General features: G+C 49.2%; 1 protein-coding gene across 10 annotated transcripts in view; it reads left to right on the top strand.

Annotated features, from left to right (window-relative positions):
• CDH18 (cadherin 18) overlaps positions 1-20486 on the top strand; it is a 902365-nt gene that overhangs the window by 427323 nt on the left and 454556 nt on the right. For 2 of the 10 annotated variants that reach the window (XM_077353386.1, XM_077353382.1), the window contains exon 1: positions 16121-16494. The exons of the other annotated variants lie outside the window; for them this stretch is intronic. The gene's annotated coding sequence lies outside the window, so the exon portion shown is untranslated. Of the gene's footprint in view, positions 1-16120; positions 16495-20486 lie in introns of those variants that run through there. 10 annotated transcript variants of the gene reach the window in all.

Here is a 20486-nt window from a genome sequence, read left to right as displayed (position 1 = left end):
AGCTTGTAGCCAGACGCGGATGTTGGATTTTCGTAGGGCAAACTTTAATAAACTCAGAGACATGATGAGTGTCATACCATGGACGAGAATGCTGGAAGGGAAGGGAGCATGTGAAGGGTGGGCGCTACTCAAACAAGAGCTATTGCATGCTCAATCAATGACTATTCCAGAAATACGAAAACACTGCAGGAGCTCTAAGAAGCCTATTTGGATGAACAGAGAACTTCAAGAGGAACTAAGAAAGAAAAGGAAAATGTTCAGGAAATGGAGGGAAGGACAGAGCTCTAAAGAAGAGTACCTACAGGTTACTAGGCACTGTAGATCAATCATCAGAAAGGCCAAAGCTGAGAGTGAGCTAAGATTGGCCAGGGAAGCCCATTGTAACAAGAAAAGATTTTTCAGTTACGTGAGGAGCAAACGTAAAGTAAAGGAGGCAATAGGCCCGCTGTTGGGTGCGGATGGACAAACTCTAACGAAAGATGCAGAGAAAGCAGAAAGGCTTAGTGCCTATTTTACATCTGTTTTTTCCCACAGGTCTAAGTGTTTAGGCACATCTAGAGATGGCTGTAGCCAAAGGATAGTGTCTGGGTGGCAGGTTAACATGGATAGAGAGGTGGTCGAGAGGCATTTAGCTGCACTGGATGAGTTCAAATCCCCTGGTCCAGATGAAATGCACCCGAGAGTATTCAAAGAACTTTCCAGAGAACTTGCACAGCCCTTGTCCATCATCTTCGGAACCTCTTTAAGGACTGGAGATGTCCCGGAGGACTGGAAAAGAGCAAACGTTATTCCGATCTTCAAAAAAGGGAGGAAGGATGACCCGGGAAACTACAGACCAGTGAGTCTGACCTCTGTTGTGGGGAAGATAATGGAGCAGATATTAAAGGGAGCGATCTGCAAACATCTGGAGGACAATTTGGTGATCCAAGGAAGTCAGCATGGATTTGTCTCCAACAGGTCCTGCCAGACCAACCTAGTTTCCTTTTTTGACCAAGTAACAGGTTTGCTGGATCGGGGAAATTTGGTTGATGTCATTTACTTGGATTTTAGTAAAGCTTTTGACAAGGTTCCCCATGATGTTCTGATGGATAAGTTGAAGGACTGCAATCTGGATTTTCAGATCGTTAGGTGGATAGGGAATTGGTTAGAGAACCGCACTCAAAGAGTTGTTGTCAATGGTGTTTCATCAGACTGGAGAGAGGTGAGTAGCGGGGTACCTCAGGGTTCGGTGCTCGGCCCGGTACTTTTTAACATATTTATTAATGATCTAGATGAGGGGGTGGAGGGACTACTCATCAAGTTTGCAGATGACACCAAATTGGGAGGACTGGCAAATACTCCGGAAGATAGAGACAGAGTTCAACGAGATCTGAACACAATGGAAAAATGGGCAAATGAGAACAAGATGCAATTTAATAAAGATAAGTGTAAAGTTCTGCATCTGGGTCAGAAAAATGAAAAGCATGCCTACTGGATGGGGGATACGCTTCTAGGTAGCACTGTGTGTGAACGAGACCTTGGGGTACTTGTGGATTGTAAACTAAACATGAGCAGGCAGTGTGATGCAGCGGTAAAAAAGGCAAATGCCATTTTGGGCTGTATCAACAGAGGCATCACATCAAAATCACAAGATGTCATAGTCCCATTGTATACGGCACTGGTCAGACCACACCTGGAGTACTGTGTGCAGCTCTGGAGGCCTCACTTCAAGAAGGACATCGATAAAATTGAAAGGGTACAGAGGAGAGCGACGAAGATGATCTGGGGCCAAGGGACCAAGCCCTATGAAGATAGGTTGAGGGACTTGGGAATGTTCAGCCTGGAGAAAAGGAGGTTGAGAGGGGACATGATAGCCCTCTTTAAGTATTTGAAAGGTTGTCACTTGGAGGAGGGCAGGATGCTGTTTCTGCTGGCTGCAGAGGAAAGGACACGCAGTAATGGGTTTAAACTTCAAGTACAACGATATAGGCTAGATATCAGGAAAAAGTTTTTCTCAGTCAGAGTCGTTCAGCAGTGGAATAGGCTGCCTAAGGAGGTGGTGAGTGCCCCCTCACTGGAAGTCTTCAAGCAAAGGTTGGATACACACTTTTCTTGGATGCTTTAGGATGCTTAGGGCTAATCCTGCGTTGAGCAGGGGGTTGGACTAGATGGCCTGTATGGCCCCTTCCAACTCTATGATTCTATGATTCTATGATTCTATGAAAAGAGACAACTGGAGAGAGGGAAGGGGGAATTATCAAGATTTATAAAATTATGCATGGGTGAGAACTGAGAAAGAGTAATTTTTCTCCCTCTCCAAAATATTAGAACTTGAGGACATCCAATGAAACTGATGGGTAGTAAGTTGGACAAAAGGAAAGGCTACTTTACACAGAGACCGTTTCTGCATTAGACGACATACCTTGTTTTAGCTTTGGATTTCCTTTGGATGCTGCAAGTCAACTCTAGCCTTTCTGCATTTTATCTCCCCTCCTTTCCCAAGCTGAGATTTGGGATATACTCTCCACACTAAATCGAATAGAGGCAGCCTCACATCATGCTTTGTTCCCTTTCCCTTTAAAAAAATGTGATTGTGCATAATGGTACCTGCTTGTACTGTTTTCATCGCACCCCTTAATTCCACCATTCTGTGCCCTTGTTAACCTCCCCACCTTCCCCCCAAAGTGTCCTGAATGTAATTTAAAACAACAACCCTGGGATATACCATTATGACATTGCTATGTAAGACTACTTTTTTAAAAACTTAGAAACAGTGTTGTAATGTGATCACTCCCTTTTTTAACAAAAAAGGCAGATTTTTTGGAACAGGGGGAGATAGGGAGGATGGCAGTGAGGAGAAGGGCCTGCCCAAAGGACTCAAAATGTTGGGCATGGCAAAAGAGCCAAAAACACACACTGAACAACCCTGAATCAGACCCTGTGAGAAACCACTTGCAAAGAAGAAATAGGGTTTGCTGGGGATTCCTTTGCTGCGGGGAAATGGACAAAAAAGCTGACTCTTTAAAATGTAAATTTGAAAGATATCGCTAGCGTGCTAAGTGAGTGATTAAAATGTGGAATTCTCTGCCAGTGGATTCAGTGATGGCCACAGTAATCAACAGCTTTAAAGGGGGTTAGAGAGATTCATGAAAGATAAGTCTCCAGATGGCCACTGGCCACGGTGACTGCGGAGAACTTCCATATTCAGAGGCACTAAGCCTCTGGATCCCAGAGCCAGAAGGCAACATCAGGATCTTGGTGGGTAGGCCCTATGGAGGACCATCCAAAGGAACTTGCTGGCCACTCTGTGAGACAGGATATTGGACAAGATCAGCGGTTCTCAACCTTCTTGGGTCTGCGACCCCAACTTCAGCGGCGGTGTGCATGCACACACGTAGGTGGGAGCACATGGGCACGCGCACGCAGGTGCACAACCATCAAGGCACCGTGGAGGTGGCGAGGGCCACGGCTCTGTCACCTCCACACACTGCTGCCGCCAAAGTTGAGGTCGCAATTCAGGGAAGAGGTGACCACGGGGTAGAGCCGCTCCCTCCCCGGCTGCTGCGCCTGGCCTCCTTGCCTGCCACTGCCTCTGTCTCTGCAAGACAGAGAGAGAGCACAACTGGGAGGGGCAGGCAGGGAGGACTGCCCAGTCCAAGCACCGTGCTGCCTCCCCTCCCCGCCTGCAGGCTGCAGTGGAAATGGTTGGCTCCGGGACACTTGGGGCCTCTCGCTTGTGCCCCCGGGTCTTGCTTCTGCCCCCCGCTGGGGCTCCTCAAGGACACGGGAGGCGGCGGGCGCAGTGGGCGGCAGGCACTCCTTTCCCTCTTCCCCATCCTGGTGAATGGTTGCTACTGGGCAGCCAGTCACTCAACTGGAGGGCGCTTCGGCATGCCACTTGCACCAGTGATAGCAGCAGTGAGCTCTGGGCGAGCACAGACGGGCGGGGAGTGAAGGTCAGGGAGGGTATCCATTTGGGGAAGAAAGGAGACAACAGGGGGATGGGGAGGTTTGCCTCCACCCGGTGCTGCCGCCCGCTTTCACTTGCCACTGACGCCACCACCGTGGCAGCCAGCAATGGGGCGATCCTGTGGAAGGGGCCAAGTGACCCTAAATGGGGTCAGGACTCCAAGGCTGAGACTCACTGGATTAGATGGACCACTCTTCAGATCCAGCAGGGCACTTCTGATGTTCCTATGAAGGCCTCAGCCTTTGTGTCCTGTTGCATTCTATCCAGAGCAGTGGTTCTCAACCTTGGGGTCGGGACCCCATTTGGGGTTGCCTGGCACCTTCCTCGGGGTTGCCAGGTTGCCTGCCGCTGTGGCGGTGGCATGTGGAATCGTGTGGTGCCAGTGGAGATGGGCGGAGACTAGAGGAGGCTTGGCAATGGCTGCCTCTACACTGCCTCAGTTGTTGTGCACATGTGCGCGCATGCCACCTGCGCACACACATTTCCAGCACCCCACTGGCTTCTTCTGCAACTGCCCAGCCTGCCCGGAATGTCGCACAGGCGCCTGCTGAGGAAGGTGCCAAAACACTTTGCTCACCTCTTTCAGAGCTGGCAGGAAAGCAACCCCCCTCCTCCCACGGGTTCAAAGTCACCCCATCCCACCTGACTCCGTCTGGCAAGCCCCATGTGCGCTGCATCAGGGCCGCTGTGGAATTGCCTGTGGTTAAAAGAAGGGAGAAAGGAGAGAAGCGGCGAGCTAAGGGAGCAAGACGTGTGCCCAAGCCCAGCCCAGAACAGCAAGCAATGTGGATATGGCGGTGGTGGCAGCAGCCCCCTCCCTGGACAGGGCCTGCGCCCCCTCCAGTCACCTCCTGTGGGGGGTTGCCCATGACCACATCTGGGGGGGGGCGTCAGAAGTGCCTCTGCAGCGCTAGCTAGCAGTTCCTCCAGCTGGGTCCCCGCTGGGCTTTGGTGCTAAAGTTGGGGGCGCAGCAAAGGAAAAGGTTGAGAACCCCTGATCCAGAGGAACTGGCTGACTACTCTGTGAGATGGAATGCTGAACTAGATGGACCCTGATGGGTCTGATTCAGCATGGCTATTTTTAGATTCTGAAATGAATCCTTGCAGGCTCAATAAAAGAACATCTTCCATTGATTCATTTGATTATCTACTACATTCTGTGTACTCCTTTAATTGGCTGTATTCTTAGATTCTTAAAACTCTTTGGCCTCAAGAACATATTCAAATACTTTGATCTTAAGGGCTGATCAGCATGAACAGCATAGTTTATTTATTTATTATTTATTGTATATTTATATTTATATTCCTCCCTCCCTTGCGGCTCAGGACGGTTTACATGAAATGTAGGGGCACGTACAATTCAACAACTTCAAACAGAAGAATGGTAACAACCAGTAACAACAATACGTTGATTCCAACATCAGTCGTGACAATTTTGCCAGCTGTGGTCCCATACGTTGGTCTATGTTTGGGAGCAGTTCATGTGCAGGTGTTTTTTGCGGGGGGGGGGGAGGAGTTGTTGGTCTGGTCAACCTCAACCAAATGCCTGGTGGAATTTAGTGAGTAAAATTCATAATTTAGTGAGTAAAACAAAAAAATCCAGAGTGCATCTTAATGTGGTTGATTGGTTTTTTGATCTAGAGGAGCCTGCGTTGGCTGTTCCAGAAGGTAGGCCAGGGCAGCTGTCTCACGAGACCTATTTGGGACACTATTAAAGAGCAGCGACTTGTGAGTTGTTTTGACAGTTACTACTACTGTATTATGAAGGGTGCATAGAAAATTGTTAGAATAGTGTCAGCAACTCCAGCCATCAAGGAGTGCAACTCCTGTTCCTACTGTACTCTTCTTTTGGCTACTTAGCATACAGCCTATAAGAATCATAGGGCCTTTCCGCACAAGGACCAATGTTGTCAATTGGTCCCGCAAAGCAGAAATGCTATTTGTAAAAGTGCAATCTCGGCGTTACGCATACCTGCCTTTTTAGTGGAATTCAGTAGCGTTTCATTCATTTCCCACAGGTTTCTGGTCTCGCAAAAATCGCTAGAAAGGAAGCGATTTTTTCTGTGCTTTGTCCTGCCCCTGGCCGTCAATCAAACGTACAGCCAATGGGCGGTTTTTATCATGCCCCGGGAAAGCTCCTTTCCCTTTAAGAACAGGTTTTTTTAAAAAAAAAATACACGTTGCAACGAATATGCCTTGATTCTTGCTAATGTAGAGACCCATCTAGCTGGCAGCTGGCGTGTGAGCTGGCGATTCATCGTTACCACGCTCTCCCCCAAGTGAAAAGAACCCCCCCCCGCATGGGCGCGATTTTCGTCCGAAAATAAAGAGAACTTGCAAACGGGGCTGTGTTGTGCTTGGGGACTTAGGGGAGCTTTAAAGCACTTTTGTGGAGGGACTGTAGCTGGAGAAGCCTCGCTGGGTGAATGAAGGCTCGCTGGTTTGTTGCTTTCTGCTCGCTCCGAGAAAAAAAAATGGCGATCGCTTCACTGGAAGTTCGGAGGAGAGAGCCAGGGGGAGGGACTTTGCTAGAACTGCAACAATGGGAACGCACAGGTCTTTTACGCTAGTGTTGCAGATTGTTTGCAAGAGTGTAGCGCTTTTCGGAGGGTGAATCCACTTTTCCCCATTTCCCTTTAACCGCTATAACTAATCATTTTTTGCGGGACTGTTTCAGGAGTGTGGCAGATTGTGTGTGACGTCTTGCGGAACTGCAAATTAGTAGCGTTTACAATTTGCAAGCCTTCTGCTACATTGAAGTCGTGCGGAATGGCCCCTAGAGTTGGAAGGGGCCATACAGGCCATGTAGTCCAACCTGTACCTGTAAGGCCTCGAGGAAGAGTTTCCCTCTGAAAGGGAGGCCGTGCTATGCAGATGAAGTCATCCTGGGAAACGGTGACTGGTTTGTCAAGATATTGGTTAGAGTGCGAGGGACACAGAGGCAAGATGGAGAAATGAAGTACAGTTTCCCTGTTTTAATAATAGAAGCTAAGACAGTGTAGGTTGGAAAGAAAGGCTGATGTTGTTTGTTATAGAAGCTATACACACACGTCTGCGTGATTTATTTCAAAACATATTTCTAAAACTCCCAACAAAAATTACTCATCCAGCCACATGGATGTCATCATCCCTGTACCGTTCACTCCCATTTTCACTGGTAATTCCCAGCTTGAAAATAACTCTCCTCCAATGCGATAACTGTATGATCTACTTCCAAGTCTGTGGAAACAATTCCTTGTGTCAAGCATCATTAGTACCCACTGGATATTATTTCTTTTCTTCACTAGTTGGCACAGAAGTGGTATGGGCTGTCTAGAATGACTTATAGTCCTTACACTCTGTTGTATCTTGTTTCCAGGCGATACCAGCTTGAAAAGGCTTAACTGTAAAGCGTTTGGTTTTGTAGCATATGTCCACGGGTTGCTTCTTGAGAGCATCTCAACACACCTCAGAGGTAGGGTGGCAGGAAGGCAGCTAAACAGCATTCTTTCTTTTCTCTCTTGACAGGGAAATGTTCAAAGGAGTCAGGAAGGGGATTGTTTGAAGTCAATGCTACAGCAGGGGTGCATGTTAAGTGTAGATCTGTGATGCTCTTAAGTGAATGGATTCAAACTGAGCGGAAGACTGGCTGAACAAGAAGCTCTTTCATCTTTTTCTTTCCAGCTCTTCCTTGAACAGTCCAAATTCCATCCCCACCCTTGTTGCTTTTCTCCTTGAGATGTAAACTATCATACAATTCCCTTTTACCATCAGAGAGGAAAGCAACTTGGGGGAGGGGGAATGCCAATATGAGCAGAAAATGGCTTCAGGCTAACAAGGAAATATTTAATAATCTGTCTGTATGGGAAATACTCAAGGTGAAACAGAACTACCCCTGAGGAAGGAGGGAGACAAGCTGATGCTCCAGTTGTGCCTATTTACAAGAGACAATCTCCATTTTCCATTAGCTCTATCTTTTGGCATTTAAGGAGCTGCTATCCAGGGAGATTCCTCAGTCGCCTCCCATCAACTTCTGCCAGCAGGTGAAGACATCTTTGTTTTGTTGGAACAAAATTTGAGTCCAGTAGAACCTTTAAGATCAACAAAGTTTTATTCAAGATGTGAATAAAGAAGTACCAAAGTGGTAAACAGCCTCATGACGATGTCCAACAAATATGCAGCATGATAATGAAGATCAGATAATTTCTTGCTAGAACAACAAATCAGTTATTTGGGTTCAATTGTCGTTCACAAAAAACATAGGGGGAATAAAAATGTTAAGCTTAGTGATTAATGGTAGAAGCTTTCCCTGTTGTGAAAATAAGTAATTAAAAGAGACCTGTTGTGATCCCCATGCATCTCCACACAAGCATGGAAGCACCCTCACAAGTGTCAAGAGGTGCTGAGTTCCTTCTACTGTCCTAAGACCAGAGTTAGATTCTTAGTTGCATTATGTACCTTACATTACAGTCCCATTGTCCCAAATGAAATAAAGAGGAGATTGTAAGGAATGTAGATATAAGAGTTGAATCCAGCTATCTTGTTTTCTTTTAAATTGTTTGACCACACCCCTTATGGGATAGCTAGACTGATTCTTGGTTGTCCAAAAGCACGCCTGCTTAGTTCTCCAACCTAGTACCCTAGTAACTACCCCATCCAGATAGTAAACACTGCCATAAAGCCCATGCAGTCAAAATAGTTCTGAGTTTGTGGTTTGTGAGTGCTGCTCCTTAGCCTGTGATTTTCAAAATGTCACTGCTCTCCACACTCTACTATTGATGCACAGCCAGAAAAGAGGTGAGAAAAATTATTTTTAATTTTTGTTTTCTTTCTCATTTGACTGTTTTTAATGTTACCATCCATCTCAATATAAGCACCCTTTTTGTTTGTTTGTTTAAATGCTTTAGATTTGCATATGCTCAATAATAACTACATGTAGCTAAGAGCTCAAAAGCTATTTTGCAAAAGTCGCATTGTAAAGAACCAGGGGAAGTGGGCCCTTTTAAAGAACTGAACCCTGTGAACAACTTGCAAGAAAACTCAGCCCTATATTGGAAGAAAATTATGTCATCTAGGCCGGTGGTCCCCAACCACCGGGCTCTGGCCCGGTGCCGGGTCGCGAAGGCCCCAGCAGCGGGCCGCGAAAGCCCCGGCACCGGGCCGTGGCTCCCTCTCCCCGCCCCCCAGGCCGCAAGCTTCTTTTTGCGGGAGGAGGGGGGAGAGGGAAGTGCGGCTGCATGCGCAAACATGCATGCGCGGCCGCCGGATCTCCCTCCCACACCCACCGGTCTGCAGCCTAAAAAAGGTTGCGGACCACTGATCTAGGCGTTCATTGGCTGTGAATCAGACCTGTAGTAAATTCAACCGGAGTTTTAAAATCAGAATTCAAAACAACCTCTATGAAAAAAGACATTTAAACATTCTTTGGTAACCAGGTTTGTGACAAGCTGTTTTGAGGCAAATGCAACCAAAGCCATTGAACACTAAGCACTGTTAATTAAATTAAACAAAATTAATTAGGTTTTGAAGGCTGATTATTTAACATGCCCTGTAGCACTGGCAGTTGCAGAAGAACAGAGTTACGACCTTCTAAGCCCATTGACCTGGTTATGATGGCACTATCATCAATATAGACACATCTCAATGCGGCCCCATCTGTGGATATTTTTATTATTATTAATTAAATTTATATACCACCCCCCCCAGGCCAGCCGGCTCGAGGCATTACTTAAAACTGGATACTACAGTCATGAATAGTCAAGACAGATCTATCTCCTGAGGAAAGCCCCAAGTTAGCAGAAAACTCTGGGGTTCAAAAGGCCCTCAAATACACTGGGATTCAAAAAGCCCCCAAATATTTGAAGTGAAACAGTACCTTTAAGAAAATAATGTCCTCTGCAGTAACCATTGTGCGGGTTGCTAGGTGACAACAATATTTCCAGCCTTAAAGCCTTGGTTTCTGTCAATAAAAAGCAGAATCTTTTCCAGATATGTTTTAGCCTTTGAAGGAGGACACATTGGGATCAGACATGGAAGCAATCTGTGGCAGGCCCAGCTGTTCACTACTATCCAGCAGCCACCATTTCCATGAAAGCCCATGTAGTGTAACAGTTAGTGTTTCAGACTAGGAGCTTAGGGATCCAAACTTAAATCCCCGGTGTTGTGGAGACTGCATGTGTGTTCTTTGGCGAGGCTAAGATTGCCAGCTGCAAGGTGGAACCTGCCGATCTCCTGGAATTACAACTGATTTCCAGACTATACAGATCAGTTCCCTTCAGTCAAATGGCTGCTTTGAAGAGTGGGCACTCTATGACATTAGACCCTACTGTGGTCCCTTCCCTTCTCAGCACCTATCCTCCCTCCACTCCTAAATCTCAAGGAATTTCCCAACTAGGAGTTGGCAGACCTAGACCAATCACATCCTCTCAGTCAGCCTTTTGACCATGTAGGCACCCCTGAAAAATGTTTCAGGCTTCAATGCAAACCAGAATTTTTCAGACTTCAAGGCACACCCTTCTGCCACCTCCCAAACCCTGGAGCTTGCCAGTAGCCTTGCTAGTGCCAGGCCACGGCTGAGTGCTAGGCCAAGTCAGGCTCCTTAGCCACTCCACCCCCAAAGTTAAAACAAAAAGACTCACCTCGCTTATCAAGCTGCTACTGACAGAGGTCAAGTCAAAGGGGAGGGAGAGCCTCAGCTTCAGCCTTCCTTTCTTTCCCCCTACAGGCCCGGCACTGGCCACATATAAAAGGAAAATCTTAAATATAATAAATATACATCGCCCCCGTGCCCCAGCACACCTTAAGGGCTCCTGTAGTATGCCAGTGCATTGAGAATCTTTGCCCTGGCCTAATATACCATATTATTTTGATAATAAAATGGAGAAGAGAACGATGAAAGCTGTTTTGGGTGCCCGTTGGGGAAAAACATGATGAATAAATGAAGTAAAAATTCAAAATTAATACAAAAGAATTTTCAGTTAAACTTCCAGCAGAGGTTCCTGACAGTGCACAGGCTTCCTCGGGAGGTGGTGGGTTCTCCTTCTTTGGAAGTTTTAATCAGAGACTAGATAGTCATCTCAGAGAAATGCTGATTTGATGAACTTAGGGTGGGTGGGCAGGAAGGGATGTGCCAGGGTTTGTCTCTTGTGGCCCTTCCTTGCATACCCAGGGAATTGCTGATCGCCACTGTGAGGCGGTAGGTGAATTCCCTCCAGGCCAGGCTGGATTCTGGAAGGTTTTGGTGGAGGGATCATTTGGGCATGAAATTGGGGTCACTGTGGGTGGGCAGGTAGTTGTGAACTCTTGTATTGTGCAGGTGGTTGAACTAGATGACCCTGGAGGTCCTTTCCAACTCTACGATTCTATGTTTCTAAATATATATAGCAGGAGATTAGGGGCAAATAAAAGGTAGGTTTGTTGGCAAGTTGAAAAGAAAGCAGGGAAAGAAGAGAGGACAAGGGGAGGCTGCCAGGAGGAGGAAAGAAGCAATAGTGAGGGAAGGAATTCAGGGAATAATAAGATATGCTCTCTCTAAGGTCCCTGTGCATCCCCCAGTCTGATTCAGCAGCATATAATTAAGAGCAGCCATCCTTGTTGTGAGAATTAGTGTTATCAAGAGCTGAGTTTCCAGGTATGGTCCAGTGTCCCTATAGACCACAGACCTTCTCTGTATTGTGCTATCCCAGCAGACTTTTGAAGTGATTTAATGCAATTTTTGTTAAGTTTGTGAATGAGAATTGTTAGAGTTGCCATATGTCACATCTCCTGTAGATGCTCTGTGACTAACTGTGCAGCTGATGTATCTTGTCTGCAGTGTGTATGGGTATAATTTCATGGGCGTGAGCATTAAAGCAGCATGCAGGGCATAAATTACACACTGCCTCTCGTAAGCTCACTTTGAATTGTTAGTGATATATTATGTGCAAGAAAATGGAACAGAATATCTTGTAGGTGGATAAAAGCTTTAGAGGTAGCCAAACTGGCTCTCCGGAAGTACATGAACGACAGTTCCCAGGGCACATGCTGGTGAGGCTCACGGAAGCTGTAGTCTTTGGACATCTGAAAAGTCACCACTGCTTTAGAGTGTACAGGAGTTGAGATCTTGCATAGTGACCCTTGGGGGTGATAATAGAGGAATTAGCATTGCATGTAGCTATTTTTGTTACAGGAAAGGGAGAATAGTTTTTCCTCTCCCACCCCATGTACTCTGCAGTCTGCCCCTTCCCCGCCAATACAGGATTGGAGAATTTAGAAGGGAGGGAAAACTGCATGTAAAAGAGGTGAATCTGGGGAGACTTAAATGGTCAGTTTCTTCAAACTGCCTGGGGAGGGGGAGGGAGTGTGCCTGCAAAAACCTTAATTTGCATGTATCCCCATTGTGAAGGAAAGAACACAGATATGGCCAATATTAGGATCTTGTGGCACTTTGTTTGGTGCCTAGGGCTTTCGCAGATCCCAAACTCCTGATTTCCTTGTAAGAAGGAACATGCCATGTGCCTTCCCCCATCCCTGCTCCGTTCACTGAAATTTTTAAAGGAATGCCCCAGAAAAATGGTACTAATGTCAGATGGCAGCCTCTTGCTGTGCCTAGGCCTCTGCCGAGGTGCTCTTGCCAGGCATAGGAGGGCCACATTCCTGAACGGGAAGAAGGCTTAGCTGTGTCTTCCCTCCAGCAGTGAGGCTGGCCACAGTAGTATTGTAAGTGAGCAGTATTGTAAGCTTTTCTGTCAGCCAACTGTTTGACTGAAGGGGAAATCTTCCCCCCCACACACACACACACACAAAGGAAAGCACAAGTACCCCCACAGACTCCCCTGCATTGCTCTCAGAAGAACATGCCTCCCTCCCCTCAGTCAGGGCCTGTCAGAGGCTCCTTCGCAGCAGGCCTGAAGGGAGGGAGCGCACTCTGCATCCTCCTGCCAGCTCTGCCAGGGGTCTGAGGCAAAGTGAGGGAAGTTGGTGGACATGACAATTAGGCCAGTGCAGTAGGCCTGAAGTGTTTCAACTCCACAATAACCTGCCTGGGAGGTTGGCTACCCCTGAGTTGGAAATATTCCTGGAGGTTTGGAGGTGGGACTTCAAAATGACACAATGCCTCAGAGTCTACCCTCCAAAGTAGCCATTTTTGCCTGCAGAGCTGATCATTATAATCAAGAGATGAGCAGCGATCTAGAGAGGATGGTAGAGGCTCACAGGCTGTGGTTGGGGTGGAGTAGTGCAGGTGTGTCCCTCCTGGGCTATGGGCTTTGGCCAGCCCCTACCAGCAACTGTTTCTATTTTGGGGTGCAGACACACAGACAGAGAGACAGACTGATATCAATCCTGTGAGTCTGGAAAGTTCCGGAAGATCTAAATAAAGAATATTTACAGCCTGAAACTGTAAACAGTGAACAAATAAATAGCTGGAGAGACATTTGAACTGAAGTGAATTTTCTTAAGCTTGGCCTGGTAAATTAAAAAAAAACAAAATTTGCCAGGAAAGTCCTATGAACTCAAAGGCATAAGTGGCCCAGAATTTCAAGTGGACTTAGCTTTACAGGATAGTAGGCAGTGAGACTTTGGGGGGAACTAGGTGATCCACTTTTATTAGGCAACAACTTGGCCTTGCAGACAACAACAGGGACTGCAGTTGCCAGCAGTGAAAATGAAACATTTTGTTGCTCCATATAGACCAAGTTTTAATCAAGAAACCCCACAGTCAATGGTGTCCCACTTTACCAATGTTAAAATCTGGTCACCTTACCAATCTTCCCAATCAACATTGGTAAAGTGGGACCACCTTACCCAGAACAGATGAGGTGCCAGACGATTGGAGGCGGGCAAATGTCCCCATCTTCAAGAAAGGGAAAACGGAGGATCCCGGTTAATTATCAACCCGTCAGCTTGACATCTGTAGCTGGCAAAATTTTGGGACAAATAACTGAACACTCGATCCTTGAGCAGCTGGAACTGAGAGCTGTGATTTCTAAGACTCAGCACGGGTTTCGCAAGAACAAGTCATGTCAGACCAACCTTATCTCTTTTTTCGAGAAAGTGAATACCTTACTGGATCAGGGGAATGCCGTGGACATAGTTATCTGTATTTCAATAAAGCTGTTCACAAGTTGGTAAAATGAGGTATGGATCCTAATTCTGTCAGGTGGATCAGTAACTGCTTGACAAATCGTACCCAAAGGGTACTTGATAATGGTTCAGCATCTTCTTGGAAAAGAGTGACAAGTGGAGTACCCCAAGGATCTGTCCTGGGGCCTGTGTTGTTCAACATATGTATAAATGATTCGGATGAGGGATTAGTGGGGATACTTATTAAATTTGCAGATGACACTAAACTGGGAGGGGTAGCAAACACAATTGAAGACAGCAACAGGATACAGGATGATCTTGATAGGCTCGAGAAGTGGATTAAACTGAAAAAAATGAAGTTCAATAGGGACAAATGTAAAGTTCTGCATTTAGGTAGGAAAAACCAAATACACCAATATAAGATGGGGGAGACTTGGCACTAGCAAGTGCGAAAAGGATCTAGGAGTCTTACATTGAACATGAGTCAGCAGTGTGACTCAATGGCTAAAAAGGCAAATGGGATTTTGAGCTGTATCAAACGGAGTATTGTGTCCAGATCACGGGAGGTGATGGTATCGCTTTACTCTGCTCTGGTTCGGCCTCACTTGGAGTCCTGTGTTCAGTTTTGGGCCCCCCAGTTGAAGAGGGATGTTGACAAACTGGAACGTGTCCAGAGGAGGGCAACAAATATGGTGAGGGGTTTGGAGACAAAGACGTATGAGGAAAGGTTGGGGGAGCTTGGTCTGTTTAGCCTAGAGAGGAGACAACTGATAAGGGAAGAAGACGGGGAGCAGCTGTGGCCTGGTATCAAGTGATCCACAGACCAGTACTGGTCCCCGGTCCGGTGGTTGAGGACCACTGTTCCAAAACACAGTTTCTTGACATGGGTGTCATACATCTCTCCACACCCACGTCTTCATTTGTCACCATGCCACAAACCCCCAACAGACATATTCAACGTCATGCCCTTACAGACTGGACAACTCCTCCCCTTCCTCTTCCCAATGCCACGCTCTCTCTATCTTAATCACTCTCTTCCTTTCTACCTCCCTCTCTCTTTGCTATTCCCCCTCCCCCCTGCTAGCACCCGTTATATCAGCTATAACAGGCTTTAATCCTAGTTTTCAGATAATATATGACTGAGCAGGAGGGACATGTTCCCTTGGAGCCTGGACTTGACGGGGACAAGGCACTCAACAGGTTCCTTCCTCCTGCTTATGCCTCATAACTGGCTGGGGATGGGCAGCCTACGGTGGCCAGATCCAAGTGGGGGAAATCCTGGAGATTTGGGGATGGGCTAGAATGCCAGAGTCCATCCTCCAAAGCATATATTTTCCATTTCTCTAGTCTGGAGATCAGTTGTAAGTGTGGGGATCCCCAGACACAGCCCTGTATATATAAAGAAGAGCATTGTGGCACTTGAAACGCAGTTCGACTCTAGCTTATGTCCAACCAATTCAACCAAAACTTGAGATTCTCTACTTGCCATAACTGCTGCATCTCCTCTCTGTCTTTTTTGGTGGTGTTAATATTTTTAATCACCTTTATTCACAATCCATTTCCCTTTCCCCTTGACAATATTTGGAGTCAGGCTTCAATTTGGGATACGCAAAGAAAACCTTGGCTTATTTGAATAAAGTCAAACACAAACTCCTAGTTCCAATCAATTTCGTCTTCATTAATGAAAACTATGAAAAGAGGAGGGGACGGGAGAGAGGTTCTGCTAAGTTTCCGAATTTCTCTTTGCAGACACCGAGAACCTTCATGTTCTCCTGCTAGAGCGCCACCTCGTGGTGGGTAACATAAATGAACAAGAGGGTGCACTAATTTCCCTTCAAAGAGGAAAGCAAGAGAAATCCTTCTTTTCAAACAGTAAAAAAGAGAGTTAGAGAACATGAGGAATTGGTGGGTATACCTAAAAAAAGTGAAATTGCTTGAAAATAAATTCCCTCCCCGGTTTATTACACGAGTACTTTTCTGGACTAGATTTACTCAACCGCATTTCCTTGGCACTTTGAGCCTGCGGTTTAGTTTGCCTTGCCTTGCCCCTGGGCCGTGGGATGGTCCTTCCCTGGCTCCAGGCCCCTCCGCGGTGGGCAGACGGGGGGGGGGAGGGTGCCCTGAGCGGCAGGAGGGCATGCGGCGGCCAGCCTGGCGCCCGGGAGGGGGGCGCGGGGACCTTTCTGCCGGGGGGGGGGCCCTGGCGGAGGTCTTGCCCGAGCGGGAGAGGCAGGGCGACAACTGGGGGCGCAGCCCAAAGAGAGGCGCCCCCCACCCCCAGCCCCACCCGGCCATTCCCCGCCGGAGCCGCTGGGCAGCCACGAGGGCGCCCCCGCTCCCGGGGCTGGCAGGAATGGGGCGCGGAGGCCGGGGCGCTTAAGCAGCCGAGGGGGCTGGACGGCCCTGCGGAGATCCCTTCACCCCCTCCCCACGCACCGCTGCCGGAGGCACCCGGAGAGCCCCGCCGCTCCTGCCCGTCTCCAGCCGAGGGATCCGCCCCGCAGGTAAGAGCGGGGCGCCGGGAGGGAGGCTGCGCCTTGCCGGGGGTCGGGGGGCTCCTTAGGCTTCGGGGACACGGAACCTTCCTCCCCCTGCGGGAGACGGCGGGGGCGCTTGGACCGCCCCTGCCCTTGACGCGCTTTGGAACGAGCCCCGGAGAAGGCAGGGGCCACAGACAGACAAGTGGCAGGCGCCCAGGACTGTCGACCCCTCCAAAGAGCCCCTCCAGGGCCCCCAACCTCGGCGGGCGGGGAGCTGCTCCTCCCGGGCCACGGAAGGGCCCCTTCGCCCCGAAGGACGCTGCTCGGGCCTCTCCCTTCTCTTGACTCAGTAGGGGAATGAGGTCCAGGCGCGGGGGCGGGGCGGCGGGGGGGGGGTGAAGCTTTTATTTTACAGGCTGTGAGAAGCCCCGGGAGCGATCCGCCAGGAGAAGCCGCCGGGAGCACCGTAAAGACGGACCCGAGGTGGCGCGGGGGAGGGGCGATGGTGAGCGGGGCTCCTCCCTCAAAGCGCCGCCCTGCGCTCCTCACGCGGCCCCCTGCCTTGATCGGAACCCCGCGTTTCATTCCTCGCGGGTGATGCACAACAAGCGCTTCACTTTGGCCGCGGTATGCTGCTGATGGGAGCCACAAACTTGTGAAGCTACGAAATAATCGACGTCCATGCATCCTGTTGACAAGAGGCACTGAACACAATTTTGAAGATCCTAAACAGAGTACCACCATTAAGTGCCCTGGAATTGGTGGATTTGGGGAGGGCATCACTTTGTTTAGGATGGCACCTTTAGGCGCACGACCCTGAAGAAGGTCCCAGTCCCTTTCTCCACACTCCACATTGTAATAATCCACTTGTAGGAAGTGGGGAGAAAGAGTTTATTTCTTCTGCCTACTATTGTTTTCTAGGGCAGCCTTTCTTGACTTTTCCCCACTTGAGAAACAATATTCAGGCTTCAGGAAACCCCAGAAGTGGTCTGATTCTGCAGAATATGTTTGGGAAGCAGAGCTGTGGACAGGGCCACCCTCCCCTCCCCCCCCCACTTGAGATCATTTTGGGAAGGGGAGGGGTGGGTCAACATAACCATATATGTTTATATCACTCAATAATAAATTTAGATTTAATACATTTTAAAATGTAGAAGAAGAAGAAAAGTTGGTTCTTATATGCCGCTTTTCCCTACCCGAAGGAGGATCAAAGCGGCTTACAGTTGCCTTCCCATTCCTCTCCCCACAACAGACACCCTGTGAGGTGGGTGGGGCTGAGAGAGCCCTGATATCACTGCTGGGTCAGAACAGTTTTATCAGTGCCGTGGCGAGCCCAAGGTCACCCAGCTGGCTGCATGTGGGGGAGCGCAAAATCGAACCCGGCATGCCGGATTAGAAGTCTGCACTCTTAACCACTACACCAAATTGGCTCTCCTAACCACTACACCAAACTGTATATATAAAAAGTTAATTGACTTCCACCCGTTTGAAACGTTCATGAAACCCTGATTGAGAAAGCCTGTTCTAGGGAATGCCAATGCGTCAACATGTTCTGGAAGCCCACCCACCCTAGCAGGAGCGCCACTTACCATCATGCCCCAAGCTAGGAATTTGGGTGTGACCATCGACGCCTCCCTGACTACGGAGGCGCAGGTCAAGAGAGTAGCAAGCCAGGCATTTTTCCACCTTCGCCAGGCCCGGCTACTAGCACCCTACCTGTCCCCTGACCACTTGGCCACAGTGATCCATGAGATGGTCACCTCCAGACTAGATTTCTGTAACACTCTATGCGGGCCTACCCTTGACCCTGACCCGAAAACTTTAGCTAGTGCAAAATGCAGCTGCTAGGGTCCTTACTGGCAGGACCCACATCCAGCCTGTGCTGAGGCAGCTGCCTTGGCTGCCAATAGCCACCCGAATCCGGTTCAAGGTTTTGGTTTTAACCTTTAAGGCCATAAGCGGGTTGGGACCCACATACCTGAGGGACCGCCTATCGTCCTATGCTTCCCGCAGGGCCTTACGCTCTGTGGGTGAGAACCTATTGATCATTCCCGGCCCTAAGGAAGCGCGCCTAGCCTCGACCAGGGCCAGGGCCTTTTCGGTCCTGGCCCCTACCTGGTGGAATGAGCTCCCAGGTGAGCTGCGGGTCCTGCAGGATTTGCCAGCTTTCCGCAGGGCCTGCAAACTGGAGCTCTTCCACCAGGTCTATGGTTGAGGCTGGGGTCAGCGAGTCAGGGACATCATCCCCCCCCCCCCTCGGGAGATAGGAAGTGTACATCGTTCTCTTCCATTATCTTCATTATTTAGTAGGGGGAGGGTTGGGGATTTTCTGCCGCCATGTTGGTATTTTTTAAAGTCTTTTAATGGGAATTTTAACAGGGTTGAGACTACTGTGACCCGCCTCGAGCGTATAGGGAGAGGCGGGAAATAACAACAACAACAACAACAACAACAACAATAATAATAATAGATAAAATGTTCAGCAGAACATGTGGTGTGGATCTTGTGGAGTCCTCCCTTTGGTTGGAGCAAGATGATGATAGTCTTAGTGGGAGAAGGTGATGGGAAGACGTAATCCTGTATTCCTGCACTGTATTCTGTTTGCTGATCATGGCTGCAGTGTGTCCCTTGGCCCCAATAGAGAAGAACAGAGAAGTGCCTGCATGTTTCCCCTGGAAAGGTGAAAGGCTGGCTGGGGGAGGCTTATGTAGAAGACTAGCATTAAGGCCTGATGTAACAACAGGCTGGAGAAAGCTGGGCAAAGTGTCCGCCCTGGGGGGGGGGGCGGTGGGCAGAAGGCAAAGCAGAGGGTGGAGGCAATTGGCCATAGGGCTGCCCCTGTGCGGGCCGAGGTTTGTTCGGGGGGGGTCATACTTGTGGGCAGCAAAGCAGACTGTGGGTTCCTATGTGGCCAGTGGTGCTGGAACTGCCACAGCAAAGCAGGTCTCCCATCGAGGGGCCCTGACACCCACAGCCTGTCTCCAGAGTGGCTGGCCGTGGCTCAGCTGGGATACAGCACTGCTGCCCTGGCAGCAGCTCCAGCAGGTGACCAGCTTCCCCCTCGGTCCTGAAAGGGAGGCCAGCGGCACCATCCCAGGTGGGACATGGGCAGCCGCTCAGAGGAGCAGGCTGCGGCCAACCCAGCCTCTTTGGGCCACTGTCCTGATCAGCCTTCCTGATACTGTGGGTCCCTGGGCTCCAAAAAGGAGCCTGGCTGTTGAAGTGGCACCACTGTCCGAGGCAGGCCATGGCCAGGTGGGCGGTTGGACCATTGCCACTGCCGAGGACTGCCTCCATAACATAGTGGCACCACTCCAGGGGGTGGCTGAGCTCCCCTTGGCTCTGCAAAGAAGGCTGGCTGCAGTGGTCATGGCACCATCCCAGGTGGGACATGTCCAGCTGCTCCCGGCACAGGCTGCAGCCAGCTGGGCTGCTTTAGGCCGCCACCACTAGCACCTTGGCCAGCCTACTTTGGTGGTCTCTCTTGGGAAGTAGCAACCAACAAGGCTAATCTCGGGCCAGGATGCAGCCTCCCACCAACAGCCTGCAAAGGCAGGTTGCCTGGGGACAGTAGAGCAGCCACATGGCCCCCTGCTGGCGTGGGATGTTTCCCACTAATAGCAAAAATGAAGTCCGGGAACTTAGTGGTTGTTGGGCAGATCCCTCATACTGCTCTTTTCCTATTGGTGGGACATCCCCCTGTCGTGGTTCGGTCCTTGGTGGCTTGGGAACCGGACCGAACCCCGCCATCAGAGGCGCCCGCGATCACGGAGGTAGGGCATGGTGATCATAGGCAAGCCGGCAGCTGGGCGCCCCACCCGATCGTTGAGGTGGCAATGGCCGCTAAAGAACCTCAATGTCCCCCTCCACCTTTTGACAAGGGCCCGGAGATGGCCCTTTGTTCCAGGAAAATGGGCCATCAGGAACCCCGGAAAACCTCGCATATGTGCATGAGTCATGATTGTATCAGCATGTTCCCTCCGCAAGTACTGGGTGGGGCAATACAGCCTAAGGAG

This window comes from Paroedura picta, chromosome 9 (genome assembly GCF_049243985.1).
Source record: "Paroedura picta isolate Pp20150507F chromosome 9, Ppicta_v3.0, whole genome shotgun sequence".
NCBI classification, from domain to species: Eukaryota; Metazoa; Chordata; class Lepidosauria; order Squamata; family Gekkonidae; genus Paroedura; species Paroedura picta.
Note: the sequence above shows the minus strand (reverse complement) of the source record. Positions and strands in the feature narration are given on the sequence as shown.